Source organism: Bubalus bubalis, chromosome 1 (genome assembly GCF_019923935.1).
Source record: "Bubalus bubalis isolate 160015118507 breed Murrah chromosome 1, NDDB_SH_1, whole genome shotgun sequence".
NCBI classification, from domain to species: Eukaryota; Metazoa; Chordata; class Mammalia; order Artiodactyla; family Bovidae; genus Bubalus; species Bubalus bubalis.
In genome coordinates this window covers 136,438,113-136,453,695 of record NC_059157.1, presented here as the reverse complement: position 1 = coordinate 136,453,695, position 15,583 = coordinate 136,438,113, and the positions used below count along the sequence as shown (strand labels likewise).

Sequence of the window (15,583 nt, the reverse complement as noted above, 5' to 3'; positions counted from 1 at the left end):
CCAGATGAGTAGATGAAGAAGTGTAAATATATACAGTGGAGCACTACTCATCCATAAAAAAGAATGAAATGATGCCACTTGCAGCCACATAAATGCAAATAGAGATTGTCACGCTAAGTGAAGCATGTCAGAAAGAGAAAGACAAATACCATATAATTTCACTTATATGTGGAATCTAAAGTATGACACAAATGAACTTGTCTATGTCTATGAAACCTAAACAGACTTACAGATGTAGAGAACAGACCTGTTGCCAAGGGAGAGGTGTGTAGAATAGGTTGGGAGTATGGTAGTAGCAGATACAAACTATTATATATAGAATAAGTAAATAACAAGGTCCTACTTATAGCATGGGGAACTATATTCAATATCCTGAGATAAACCATAACAGAAAAGAACATGAAAAAGAATATATATATACACATATATAACTGAATCACTTTGCTGTACTGCAGAAATTAAAACAACATTGTAAACTTTATTGCATACTTCAATAAAATAAATTTTAAAAATAAATATCTAAATCTTCCCACCCTCTCCCTCTCTCACAGAGTCCATAAGACTGTTCTATACATCAGTGTCTCTTTTGCTGTCTCGTACACAGGGTTATTGTTATCATCTTTCTAAATTCCAGGAGAATAGCATTGAAACATGTAAATATCATGTATGAAACGAGTTGCCAGTCCAGGTTCGATGCACGATACTGGATGCTTGGGGCTGGTGCACTGGGACGACCCAGAGGGATGGAATGGGGAGGGAGGAGGGAGGAGGGTTCAGGATGGGGAACACATGTATACCTGTGGCGGATTCATTTTGATATTTGGCAAAACTAATACAGTTATGTAAAGTTTAAAAATAAAATAAAATTTAAAAAAATAAAAAATAAATAAATAAATAAATATCTAAATCTGTAGTGAAAGAAGTAGATTAGTATTTGATAGTGTCTGGCACTGGAGGCAGGGAAAAAGAATAACTGCAAACTGGCATATAGTTTCTTCTTGGAGTAAAGGAAATGTTCTAATTAAATTGTTGTTGCTTATTGTTGTACAACTCAAATTTACTTAAACTCATGGAATTTCACACTCAAAATGAGTTAATCATATAATATACAAATCATACTACATGTGGTAGATAAAATAATGACCCACAGAGATATCCAGATTTTAAACCCTGGAAACTGTGAATGCTATCATGTATGACAAGTGGAACTTTGCAAAGAAGTTCACTATCTTGAGATGGGAAGATTCTCCTGAATTACTCAAGTGGTCCCTAAATGTAAGCACAAGTATCTTAACAAGATGAATACAGAGAAAAGTTTGATGACAGAAGCACAGAGAGCAAGGTGACAATGAATGCAGAGACTGGAGTACTGCGGCCACAAACCAAGGAATGCTAGCAGCCAGCAGAAGTTGAAAGAAGTGAGAGACACACCCTCCCGTCGACCCTCTGGAAGAAGCCAGCCCTGCAGAAGCCTTGACTTTGTGGTATTGGTAGAGAACTAGATATACAGGTCAAGAGAACACAGAGTACCCAGAAACAGACCCCCATAAAAATTCAAATGGTTTTTACAAAGTTAAACTTTTAAAGCAATTCAGTGAAGGAAAGATCACTTTTTCAACAAAAGATACTGAAGCAGCTGGACATCCATAGGGGAAGAAATATCATTCCCTGAACAAAAAGATCTTGGACTTAAAATTATAACATAAAACTATAAAACTTTCGGGAAAAAGGAGGAATATCTTTAAAATTTAGGACTAGGCAAAGAGTCCTTGGAATTGGTACCAAAGCATCATTCATATGTAGAAATACTAATAAGCTGCCCCTTGTCAAAATTGTAAAATTTTGTTCTGCAATAGATCCTGTTAATAGGATGAGAAAGTAGCTTTAGAATGGGAAAAGACATTGTCAAACCACATACCTGATTAGGACCATTATCTCAAATATAAAAATTCTCAAAACTCAGGAGTAAAAAATATATATATATATATATATACACACACACACACACTACACACATATATATATATACACACATACACACACACACACACATAAAAAATGAGCAAAAGATGTGAAGATATTTTACTAAAGGTATTAATAGCATACAAAGGTTAAATACATTAAAACGTGCTCAAAATTATTAGCCATTAGGGAAATGCAAATTAAAACCACAATTAGATATTATTATATATCTATCAGAAAGACTAGAGAATACTGACCAAATATACAATGTTAGCAAGGACACAGATAAACTAGATCACTCATGCATTGTTGTAGGAATGCAATATGTAAAACAGTATTTAGCCACACTGGAAAATTATTTAGCAATTTCCTTAAAAAAATGAAATATGTAACTACACACAACCCAGTAATTCACCCCTAGGTATTTATCTCAGAGAAATGAATACTTACTATCCCCTCAAACAAACAAAACCTGTATAGGGATACAAATAGTAGCTTTGTTTTTAGTATCTCCAAACTGGAAACAACCACAGATATCTTTCAATGGGCTAATGATTTAAAAAACAAAACTGTGGTACAAATATACCATGAAATGCCACTCAGCAATAAAATTAAGTGAACTATTGGCACCTAAATGAATATTCAGAAAAATGTACCATATGAAAAAAGCCAAATTCAAAATATGATGTATGATCCAACTTTCAGAACATTCATGAAATGACAAAATTATAAAAATGGAGAAAAGATTAGTTGTTGTCCTTAGTTAAAGAGGGGCTAGAGGGAGGGGAAGTGGGTGTGGCTATATAAGGAAAACATTAAAGATCCTTGTGGCAATGGAAATGTTCTGTATTTTGATTGTGTCTATGGTAGTATCCAGATGTGTTATTATTCTATAGTTCTTCAAAGCATTACCAAAGGGGAAACTGAGTATGGAGTACATGGGATACTATATTATTTCTTAGAACTTCATGGGAATATGTACAATTATTTCAAAATAAAAAGGTTTAATTAAAAAGCTATTACAAAGAAGAAAAGAAACCAATCAGAAAATAAGAGAAGCTACTTGCAGTTTATGTATCTAATGATGTTTCTGCCGGGAATAAACAGCAAACTGCTACCCATTAGTGAAGAAAGACTGTCAATTCAGTACAAAATTAGGGAACAAACTTGAACACATCCTCCACAATAAGTATATCCACATAGTTAATAAAACTATGAAAAGGTTCTCAACATCATGGATAAGAAGGAAAAAGCAAATGAAGCCCACAGTTTTATACATCTACATGCTACTACAATGGCTAAAATTAAGATTGACAATATTGATATTGTTGAGGATAAGGAGCAAGAGGAATGCATACATTGCTATGAGAACAAAAATAACTATTTTGTAAAGCTGTTTGAGATAATCAACTATAATTGGACATTGTCACCTAGAAAGTTCACTTCTAAATATTAATTTAAAAGGATGAATGCACATGAGTACCAAAATACACATATAAAATTATTTAGAAGATCACTTTTGTAATCATTCTAAGCTGGGGAAAAAAACAAACATCCATCTATACTAGAAAGGATAATAAACTGGGATATATTCCAACCGCAAAACCCTATATATTTCAACAGTAATAATGAATAAGCTTCAATAGCATAAAACAGCATGGATTAATCTAATATAATAAATATGAGGGAATAATCATTAAGAAAGATATACTGTCTCCTTTTAATATCAAGGTCAAAGTCAGGCAAAACTAAATTATGATATAGAAGCCAGGTTAATAGTTACCTCTGGCATTTAGGGTGGAGATTTGAGGTAGCTCAAAGGCAACTTCTGGATTGCTGCCTTGAGCTGTATTGTTACCTATCACCCAGGAGGCCTTCGAGCCTTGTAGTTACCCAGCCTCAAGACGGAAGAAAGAGCCTAGACAATGAGAGAGACATCAATGACTTATTGTAAAGGGGGAATCTTACACAAAGTGTCCTGGAGTAACACCATACCATATGGGGCAGACAGTGACCAAGACATGGCAGCAGTCTTTACTACTAGGGGAGAAAGAAGCTAGCATTTATAGGAGGAAATGATAGTCAGGTTTACTTGTCAATTTCCAGGGAAATTAGCAGCTGCAGCAGAGGGCAAAGGCCTGTGGGGCAGTTACTGATTGAGCCCTATAATTAAGAAGACTGGATGATCAGGTGAGTGAGGCAGGAACTCATCGAGCAGGGGAAGTACAGACAGCAAGAGAATAGCCATCTGAAATGGCTGACCATACAGTATTAATAATTTGTGCATTTTCATATATATCAGATCAGATCAGATCAGTCGCTCAGTCATGTCTGACTCTTTGCGACCCCATGAATTGCAGCACGCCAGGCCTCCCTGTCCATCACCAACTCCATAAGTCAATCATGTATTTGGATTAAAAAATATCTTACCAAGCCAAAAAAATAAAAAAGATCATTATATAACTTTTATTTTCTGATGATAGTCAAGTACAATTAAATATAACTTCTGAACTACTGGAAATGAAGCATTTCATCACATGCAGTTAAGATTAAAATAGAAATAAAGATTATAATCCTCTGAAAGAAATGAAAATTGTCATTTATGATACCATAATTGTGGTTCACAGTGAAATTTGTACTCATAGGAAAGTGTTAAAAGATTTATTTCACTTACTTAAAAAAAAAAAAGGAAAGGAAAATATATACACAAAGCTGAAACTAATAAGGTAGGAAATAAAATTCATACAAAATTTGGTTAATGTAATTTTTTTAAAAAGATAAAACAGATAAATCACAGATGATCTCACGATGAAAGGAAGGGTAGAGAAACTATACAGTCATACAAAAGAAGATGCACCAAAAACTACACTGGAAACACCATGCTTAACTCTCTCAACACAAATTTGAAAGTCCAAAGAAAAGGAGTGACTTTCTAGCTAAATTTAAATTACTAAAATAAACTCAAGAAGATGTAAAAAAAAAACTCAAAAAGGCCTTAACAAATGAAAAAATGACTAACTGCTGCTACTGCTGCTAAGTCGCTTCAGTCGTGTCCGACTCTGTGCGACCCCAGAGACGGCAGCCCACCAGGCTCCCCCTCCCTGGGATTCTCCAGGCAAGAACAGTGGAGTGGGTTGCCATTTCCTTCTCCAATGCATGAAAGTGAAAAGTGAAAGGGAAGTCGCTCAGTCGTGTCCGACTCTAGTGACCCCATGAACTGCAGCCTACCAGGCTCCTCCGTCCATGGGATTTTCCAGGCAAGAGTACTGGAGTGGGGTGCCATTGCCTTCTCCGGAAAATGACTAAAGATCAACCTTAAAACAAGCATGGGCACCTGACAGTTTCACAGCTGAATCCTATCTCATATTTAATTGATTTGTAGATCTTTAACTACTGTTTAAGCTATATTCAACAGTAGAAAAGATGGAAATCTGATTAATTTCAATTTTATGAGACTAGAAAAGAAATCAGAGAAGGCGATGGCACCCCATTCCAGTACTCTTGCCTGGAAAATCCCATGGATGGAGGAGCCTGGTAGGCTGCAGTTCATGGGGTCGCTAAGAGTCTGACACGACTGAGCGACTTCACTTTCACTTTTCACTTTCATGCATTGGAGAAGGAAATGGCAACCCACTCCACTGTTCTTGCCTGGAGAATCCCAGGATGGGGGAGCCTGGTGGGCTGCCCTCTATGGGGTCGCACAGAGTCAGACACAACTGAAGCGACTTAGTAGTAGTAGTAAAGAAATAGTATGATCTCACATATGTAAACATAGATATAGAAAGAATATAATTGTTAAGTGTGATTTTTGCAAACAGGAACCCCCAAAACCTACAGAATAAAAATATAGGAGAATATTGTAATATGGATTAATTAATAATTAATATTAAAAAACAGTATATTTGTTTTGTGCTGATAATAAACTCTAGGAATTAAATTTGGAAAAGATGGTATTTTAATCAAAAGAATAAATAAAAAATAATTAGTAAAACATTAAAGTTGTAAGGTAATCCTGCAAGTTAAACACATTATCAACATTTATAATATATCAATCTACAAATATTTGAAAGACATAGGGAACTAAATATTACCAGGCATCCAAAAGGAGTTTTTGAGTTAGATGAACAATAAATTCAGTACAGACTATCATAGCAGATGCCATAAAAAAAGGGGGTAATATTTTGAGTTAACATATTTCTTGTTTTTAGTGTAAGAAAGCAGTGTGTCTGGTCTGGCATTGAATTTAGGTGGGAACCTACTGAATGCTGCTGCTGCTGCTGCTGCTAAGTCGCTTCAGTCATGTCCGACTCTGTGCAACCCCATAGATGGCAGCCCACCAGGCTCCCCCGCCCCTGGGATTCTCCAGGCAAGAACACTGGAGTGGGTTGCCATCTCCTTCTCCAATGCATGAAAGTGAAAGTGAATGAGTCTATGTTGTATAATTATTGAAGAACATTAATATGGCATTGTTAACATATCTTTGAAAAGATAGAAAAGTTTTCAAAATGATAGGTTGCCTATTTGAAAGTCTTATGATTACATTTGTTTCTTCTTTTTGGGTCACACAGAAGCTCATGTGGTATAGCTTGCCATTCAAATGACCACATAAGGTTTTTTATTTTACTTTAAGAACATATTCCTTTAAACCGTCAAAGAATTCAAAGTGACTTAAATGTTTAAAATTTAAAACCAATTTTGGTTCTTATATTTATAATGGTAGTTATACCAACTTTTAGAAATGGAAATTTTCTATTGATGTGAAAGAAATCTAATTAAATATGAGTCTGTTTGCTTCTTAATGTTGGTTCATAAATTCCTAAATTGTTACCTAATCCTGGTTTGTGCTGAGTATTTTTTCTATTCTGAAAAATCTGTAGATTATTTTTAAGGTTCTTTCCTTTTATTCTTGCAATTTTACTTTTAATTATTTGTTAATATTCAATATCATGGTTTACTATCTGAATTCTTAAACTCAATCACTAAAATATGCACCACTAAATACTTTATTAATATTCAATGTAACTTCAGACCTATTTTCTATTTGACAAAATATACAAAACCTTTCCAAAGTTTGATTTTTTCTAATTCAGTAACAGACTTAAAACCTGTCTTTTTCCCTGGCAGTTATTGACCTTTCTTGCAAGAGATTATTAGTTAAAGGTCATCGCCTTTTTATTTTGTTACCTTAAAGCTAAAGAATGTATTATCTCATCCTTAATACTATGGCAGATCATTTTCTTCATGGGCTGTGTAGTACATAAATAATGGCAGGATTTAAAGTCTTAGAATTCCTTTATCAGCAGAAAGCAATGTACTTTAAAAAATCCTTTCTGGCTTAAGGTAATGGTCTACTTTTATGCTGAATCCACCCAAGGATTGGTGAACTGCTTATGTGTAAGAGACAAACCTAGATACTGGACAGGTCTGAGCATCAGCCTACCACAGATTGAATCCACCCTCCTTAAAATCACATGAAAAATGAATTGATGGAAATGCAATTATCGTTTTTTAGAATTATAATTTGGATGAAATAACTTCTTTTATTTCCATTCCTGGTTTTCTGGCATGCCTACCAGAACACGAAAGAAAGAAATTTAAAAAATGAAAATGAAACTATTCAATAAGAATGAAAAAAGTAGCTGCATAACCATGGTAGAAATGTTTTTGTAATTGGAAACAGAATGGCCACATTTATTTTCCTTAGTAGAGTTGAAATAAAATAGAGACAAGAAGGTCCTGACTGACAAATGTAACACATTTCTCAAATGCTACAAGTTCTATTACCACCCAGAGGAGGAGATATAAGAGTCAATTTTACACTTTTCCAAAATGCATGTATAGGAATACTGCCAAATAATTACATGGCAAATTTTGACCTGCTTCAAGACGCTTATCAACAAACAGTTCAAAAGATCAGCAGTTCTGCCTCTAGAAATTCAGAGGCCTAATTAAACTTATTTATACATTCTAAAAAATACACTTTTATTTTTAAAGCACTATTGAATATTGGTTTATGCATTTAATTCCTAAGCCTCCCTAATTGTGACAGATGTTACTGTAACTCAGAAAAAAACAAAAGACATAAAAATCTTCAAGCGACTGGATCATTTTCTGCATTAAATGTTTGAATGCCAAAATAATTCTGTTAGCTGATATTGAAAAATAGTAAGAGGAATAAAATTTCAGTATAAAATAGTATAAATGAAATTTCCTATATATATAATGATTTAGGTGTTCAAATACAAATAAATACTTTTACTATGAAAAATGTTAAGAAACGTTTTTCTGGCCTTATCTTTATTTCATGTCTTACTATGGATCCAACTCATAACACAATAAAGAGAACTGCTGATATATTTCAAAAATCTTCAACAGATTTTAAAAAGCAAACAGTCAACCTTTTCATTGAACTATGATTGAAAGAAAAAAATTCAGCAAGCAAAATACACTGTGTTGTGTGGCCCTTTCCTAAAGCTTTATAGAACATATGGAGTCACCAAAATCCCATCTGAAATAAAGAATAATTTACATCTTTTAACTGGTCAAACTAATTTAACATTCTCATTTAAAAATAAAAGAAGGTAACATCTTCTCTCTCCATATTTATTATTACCTGCAACAACAAAATATGTAGTTCTACATTTTCTACCACAAAGTGTCAGGTTGGCATTTTGAATAATTTAATACAAGAAAATTAAATTGATATTATGGGGACAATTGTTGGTAATTTACTAAAAGCATTTTAATATAACAAAAAGATATAGCAAATAATTATTTATCATTTAGTGTAGGAAGATAGGGCCTGGCAAACAAATAAGGCAGATGTTGGATTAAAGAAACAATCCAATGGTGACAGACAAAGAAATATTTATAACATAAATCATAATTAAATATTAGATAAATAAACATAAAAATAATGTCCCAAAAGGATTCCAAGAAAGACAATTTGATGGACACAGGCAGTGGTATATATGAATGCTTAAATAGTTTCATGAATATTGATTAGCTGGATTTGTTTTAGTGTGTGAGTTAAGGACTAGTATGCTGAGGGACAAAAGTCAGATCAGATCAGATCAGTCACTCAGTCGTGTCCGACTCTTTGCGACCCCATGAATCACAGCACGCCAGGCCTCCCTGTCCATCACCAACTCCCAGAGTTCACTCAGACTCACGTCCATCGAGTCAGTGAGGCCATCCAGCCATCTCATCCTCTGTCGTCCCCTTCTCCTCCTGCCCCCAATCCCTCCCAGTATCAGAGTCTTTTCCAATGAGTCAACTCTTCACATGAGGTGGCCAAAGTACTGGAGTTTCAGCTTTAGCATCATTCCTTTCAAAGAAATCCCAGGGCTGATCTCCTTCAGAATGGACTGTTTGGATCTCCTTGCAGTCCAAGGGACTCTCAAGAGTCTTCTCCAACACCACAGTTCAAAAGTATCAATTCTTTGGTGCTCAGCCTTCTTCACAGTCCAACTCTCACATCCATACATGACTACAGGAAAAACCATAGCCTTGACTAGATGAACCTTTGTTGGCAAAGTGATGTCTCTGCTTTTGAATATGCTATCTAGGTTGGTCATGACTTTCCTTCCAAGGAGCAAGTGTCTTTTAATTTCATGGCTGCAGTCACCATCTACAGTGATTTTGGAGCCCAGAAAAATAAAGTCTGACACTGTTTCCACTGTTTCCCCATCTATTTCCCATGAAGTGATGGGACCAGATGCCATGATCTTCGTTTTCTGAATGTTGAGCTTTAAGCCAACTTTTTGACTCTCCACTTTGACTTTCATCAAGAGGCTTTTGAGTTCCTCTTCACTTTCTGCCATAAGGGTGGTGTCATCTGCATATCTGAGGTTATTGATATTTCTCCCGGCAGTCTTGATTCCAGCTTGTGTTTCTTCTAGTCCAGCGTTTCTCATGATGTTCTCTGCATATAAGTTAAATAAACAGGGTGACAATATACAGCCTTGACGTACTCCTTTTCCTATTTGGAGGGACAAAAGTGATGGACCCAAATCTGAGTTTCATGGTTTCTCAGATAAATACGCATTTTTGTTTATTTACACAAGGAGATATTGTCCTACTAATATGATATCTCCACCAGGCACATTAAAACTTACTGTGCTAACCTGTGTTTCACACATTAACGACAAACAGGACATAACTGTTCTGCACGAAAGGAAACACATACTGAGAGCTGTTTGAAAAAAAAAAAGGAAGAAGAAGGAAAAAACTGATCTTTTGTAAATATTCTCAAGCATTTTGAAGAAACAGATCATTGACTTTGTATAAAAGCTTTCCCAGTCATCATGTAAATACGTATTTAACAATTTTGTAAATTTCATGTCAGTGGTCCAATAGACTGAAAAGTCTTAGAGCTGTTACAGTGTATCATGTAAATGAATATTTAGGAAACTTAAAAATTGTAGATTATTGAAGTAGCCATTACAGTTTATCAGGTAATTAAATATACTATTATGTGCTTAGTCGCTCAGTCATGTCCGACTCTTTGCAACCCCATGGATTGAAGCCCGCCGGGCTCCTCAATTCATGGGGACTCTCCAGGCAAGAATACTGGGGTGGGTTGCCATGCCCTTCCCCAGGGAATCTTCCCAACCCAGATATTGAACCCAGGTCTCCCGCATGCTGGCCAATTCTCTACCATCTGAGCTACCAGGGAAGTCCAAATATCCTATTATAAGAAGCATTAATATATTTATAGGATGTAGTCATAATTTATGACCAGAATTAAATGTAACATTATTTTCAAAACTGGTTAATTTTGTTATTCTTTTTTGTTACATTTTCTTCTCCTCTTCCCCATTATACATGTTTCTTTATGTGCAGGGCAGGAAATTTTTTCTCAATCCTTTTAGTGTCAAATTAACAGAAGAAAAACATACAAACTTATTTAGCATAAGTTTTACATGACCCTGGAGCCTTCACGGGGAAATAAAACTCTCCTTAGAAATAGTTGCTACTGCTGCTGCTAAATTGCTTCAGCTGTGTCTGACTCTGTGCGACCCCATAGACGGCAGCCCACCAGACTTCCCCGTCCCTGGGATTCTCCAGGCAAGAACACTGGAGTGGGTTGCCATTTCCTTCTCCAAAGCATGAAAGTGAAAAGTGAAAGTGAAGTTGCTCAGTCATGTCCGACCCTTAGCGATCCCATGGACCGCAGTTTACCAAGCTCCTCCATCCATGGGGTTCTCCAGACAAGAGTACTGGAGTGGGTTGCCATTACCTTCTCCAACAGTAAAGCGTGCTGCTAAGTCACTTCAGTCGTGTCCAACTCTGTGCAACCCCATAGACGGCAGCCCACCAGGCTTCCCCGCCCCTGGGATTCTCCAGGCAAGAACACTGGAGTGGGTTGCCATTTCCTTCTCCAATGCATGAAAGTGAAAAGTGAAAGTGAAGTCACTCAGTCGTGTCCGACTCTAGGGACCCCATGGACTGCAGCCCACCAGGCTCCTCCATCCATGGGATTTTCTAGGCAAAAGTACTGGAGTGGGGTGCCATTGCCTTCTCCTGTGTATTTTTATGCTGTTTGTGCATTTTTATGCTGTTTGATGAAGAGTGAAAGTGAAAGTGTCACTGTCAGGCTCCTCTCTATGGAATTCTTCAGGCAAGAATACTGGAGTGGGTAGCCACTTCCTTCTCCAGGGATTTTCCTGACCCAACAATCAAACTTCAGTCTCCTGTATTGTAGGCAGATTCTTTGCCATCTGAGCCACCAGGGCCTTGATGAAGAGCAGGCAGTAGTAAATATGGCAGGTTAAGGAGTAAGAAGTAAATGGAGTAAACTGGGGGAAACTTACAGAGTCCTGTTTGTTAGGATCCTCCTTTCTGTCTGTTTGTCTTCAGAGACAAGGATGCTCCTTTCCTTGGTATAGGCAGGCTTTCTCTCATAGGAGAGTTTTATGACCTGTTTCAGAGAAAAAGGGTACAGGGGGAGGAGGTCAAAACCTGCTTCCTGCTTCTCAAACTCCTTCAACTTTAAATTCAATATGGGAAAGTGCCATATATGGGGGTAACATGCCTTGAACTCCATCACATGTATAAATATACTTGACTCTAATAACTTTGTAGATCTTTGCAAATGTTTGGAAAATTTCCATTAAACTACAAAATTAAATACTGTCAAAATTTTTCATTACATGTGACTTCATCAATTATAATCCAGGTAGTGATTTTGTATATACTCCTTGAATATGGAATAGTTTACAATATTTCCTTTAAAATCTTTCTTCAAAAGACATTCCTGTGTTAAAGTGTATTTCCTCTCCTATTGGTTAAGATTTTGGTATATTTTTATCTTTATGTCACCAATGACTTTTATTTAACTTTTATTTAACTCTAGATAGACTCATTTTTTTCCACTATTGTTTTGCAATTATTTATGTTAAAAGAGATATATTACTTGGACAAAAAATGGTCATTTAATTAAAAACCACATTATTTACCAGAAAGCCTATACTAGTAAAAGTAAAATCATGGTATAATATTCTTCTAAAATATCTTTTTAGGATGATATTTGCCGTAGGTGTCAGTTTTCTTTTGAATCCACATTTAGCTTTAAGACAAGAATATACAAGCTCTGAATCAGGCCATATTTAATATATTTGTTGTTCAAACAACTGCAACAAACAATTTCAGTGAAAAATTTGGCTTACATATAATACATAAAAATTTTTCATATTATTTAAATAACTGCACAAAAGGAAAATGTTGGCATTTCCAAATAGAGAACATTTTAAACATACTTATTAAACTACCTTCTTAAGCTCTACAAGACAATACTCAATATTTCCACAAATTCTTCTTGGGTCAATACTTGATAGATAAGTGATCCTCTTTTTTTTTTTTTTTCACACTTAAACTATAAAATCTTTCTATCAAAAAGATAACTGAAGTGTTTTGTTGCCTTTTGTTATTTTCAGGAAGAACCTCAAGTCATACAGAGGTCATGGTCATCTGAATTACTTTACACCTAGTTGCCAACTTACCTTTCCTATCTAATCTTTTTACAGGCTCCATAAAACCTGCACAGAACCAGCAGGTCCTTTGCTCTCTCTTGGCAACATGTATCTGCCTGGATCATTCTTTATTCTGTTTTTCAGGTGAAAAACTGTTCTCAGGTGTGCTAGACACTGATAATGCAAAATGAATAAGAAATAATGTCCCTTCTTGAAGGGCTTTAGTGTTCTTTCAGGGCTCTGTTCACTCATGAAATCGTTCTTCACATCTCAAGATAAAGTTAAGTACATTTTCTGAATCCTACATCTTCTTCCCCACATCTCCATTGCAAGGTAACTCTGTTATTCTGTAATGCAATAATCTATTTATATTGTATCTACCCATTCTTTTGTGAGTTCCTTAAAGAAAAGGATTCATTTTTCCTTCTATATCTTAGTCTGGCTCATTGTACTTACTTAAGTTTTGGCAAATGGCTCATAAATAACAAATTTAAAGCTTAAAAGCTAAAACAATCTAAAATGGAAAATATATAGTATGTCTGTTTATAAAACATTTTTTCCTATATTTATATTTACTGAGAGATGACTGTTAAAACTCTTCAATTTGTGTGTTTATCTATTTCCCCTTATGGTTCTTTTAATTCTTGCATTATGTATTTGAGACTATGATAGTAGTAACACATAAATTAAAAACTGTTAAATATTCTTAGTGGACTGATCCTTTTGTTACTATAATATGTTCTCTTTGTCTCCAGTAATACTTTCTGCTTGAAAGCTTACCTTACCTAATGGGCTTCCCTGGTGGGTCAGACAGTAAAGAATCTGCCTGCTATGCAGGAAACCCCAGTTGGATCCCTGGGTCAGGAATATCACATGGGGAAGGGAATGGCTACCCACTCCAGTATTCTTGCCTAAAGAATTCCATGGACAGGAGCCTGGCAGGCTACAGTCCATGGGGGTCACAGAGAGCTGACACAACTGAGCAACTGACACTTTTCACTTACCTGATACCACTACAGTGAAACCAGTTATTTTTTGGTTAGTGCTGGCTTGCATATATGTCTGTTTTCAATTTTCACATTTCCTTAGTATTTAAGAATTTTCTTTTAAGGCAGAAAATAGGATTTTTTTTTTAATTCATCTGCATAATCTTTATCTTTCAATTGGAATATTTAAAATGTTTACATTTAATGTAATTACTGAAATGTTTGAGTTTAACTCTACAGACTTTCTTCCTATTTTTATTTGTCCCAAATATTCAAGATTACTCTTTGACTCCTTTTATGCTTTCTTTTGGGTTAAGTATTATTATAGCCTTTTGGATTTTTTGTTTTATTATCTTCTTAGTGAAACATTTTACTTTCATTATAGGGAAAACCAAAGATAATACAAAATGTTATACAGAACTATTAAAGACTTAAAAATTATACTTTTACCATTTACATGATAACATAAAGACTTTTGAATACTTTACTTTCAATGACTACCATCCATCTTTATGCTAATGTAATATATACATATATGTATATATTATTTAAAAACCAAAATTATCATTACTATTATTTTAGACAGTCATTATTTATTTGGTGGTTCAGATGGTAAGGAATCTATCTGCAATGAAGGATACTGGGTTTGATCCCTTGTTGGGAAGATCCCCTGAAGAAAGGAATAGCTACCCACTCCAGTATGCTTTCCTGAAGAACTCCATGAACAGAGGAGTCTGGAAGGCTATAGTCCATGTGGTTGTAAAGAGTCGGACACGACTGAGCAACTAACACATATATTTGACCTTTCTTTGTTCTTTTGTAATCATATCTTCCTGCCTTTAATCTATGATAACTTGTCTGTTAGTGTATATCCTTCAAATAAAATCTGCTGATGACAACTTCTTTCCGTTTTTATTTATCTTAATGTCTGTGTGTGTGTTAGCCACCCAGTTGTGTCCAACTCTTTGCAACCCCATGGACTACAGCCCACCAGGCTTCTCTGTCCATGGAATTCTCCAGGCAAGAATACTGGAGTGGATTGCCATTCCCTTCTCCAGAGTAACTTCCCAATCCAGGGTCAAACCCTGGTCTCCTGCATTGCAGGCAAGTTCTTTACCATTTGAGCTACAGGGAAGTCCATGTCTTAATGTCTACATATGATTATTTAACTTTATATAGATATATGTATAAACTGAAACTCCAATACTTTGGCCACCTGATGCGAACAACTGACTCATTTGAAAAGTCCCTGATGCTGGGAAAGATTGAAGGCAGGAGGGGAAGGGGATGACAGAGGATGAAATGGTTAGATGGCATCACTGATGCAAAACTCAATGGACATGAGTTTGAGTGAACTCCGGAATTTGGTGATGGACAGGGTGGCCTGGCATGCTGCAGTCCATGGGATTGCAAAGAGTCAAACATGACTGAGCAACTGAACTGAACTGAACTGTATAAAATTATGCACACACATATATAACATTCCAGATGGATTCTTTACTTGCTGAGCCAACAGGAAAGCCTCCACATATATAACGGTATATGCTGCTGCTGCTGCTAAGTCGCTTCAGTTGTGTCTGACTCTGTGAGACCCCATATGTGGCAGCCCACCAGGCTCCTCAGTCCCTGGGATTCTCCAGGCAAGAATACTGGAGAGGGTTG

General features: G+C 35.7%; 1 long non-coding RNA gene across 2 annotated transcripts in view; it reads right to left on the bottom strand.

Annotated features, from left to right (window-relative positions):
• Positions 1 to 15,583, bottom strand: part of LOC123334037 — a 217,264-nt gene that overhangs the window by 118,612 nt on the left and 83,069 nt on the right. Inside the window, exon 1 of one of the 2 annotated variants that reach the window (XR_006551780.1) lies at positions 3,931 to 4,001. The exons of the other annotated variant lie outside the window; for it this stretch is intronic. This is a non-coding gene — a long non-coding RNA (uncharacterized LOC123334037). Of the gene's footprint in view, positions 1 to 3,930; positions 4,002 to 15,583 lie in introns of those variants that run through there. 2 annotated transcript variants of the gene reach the window in all.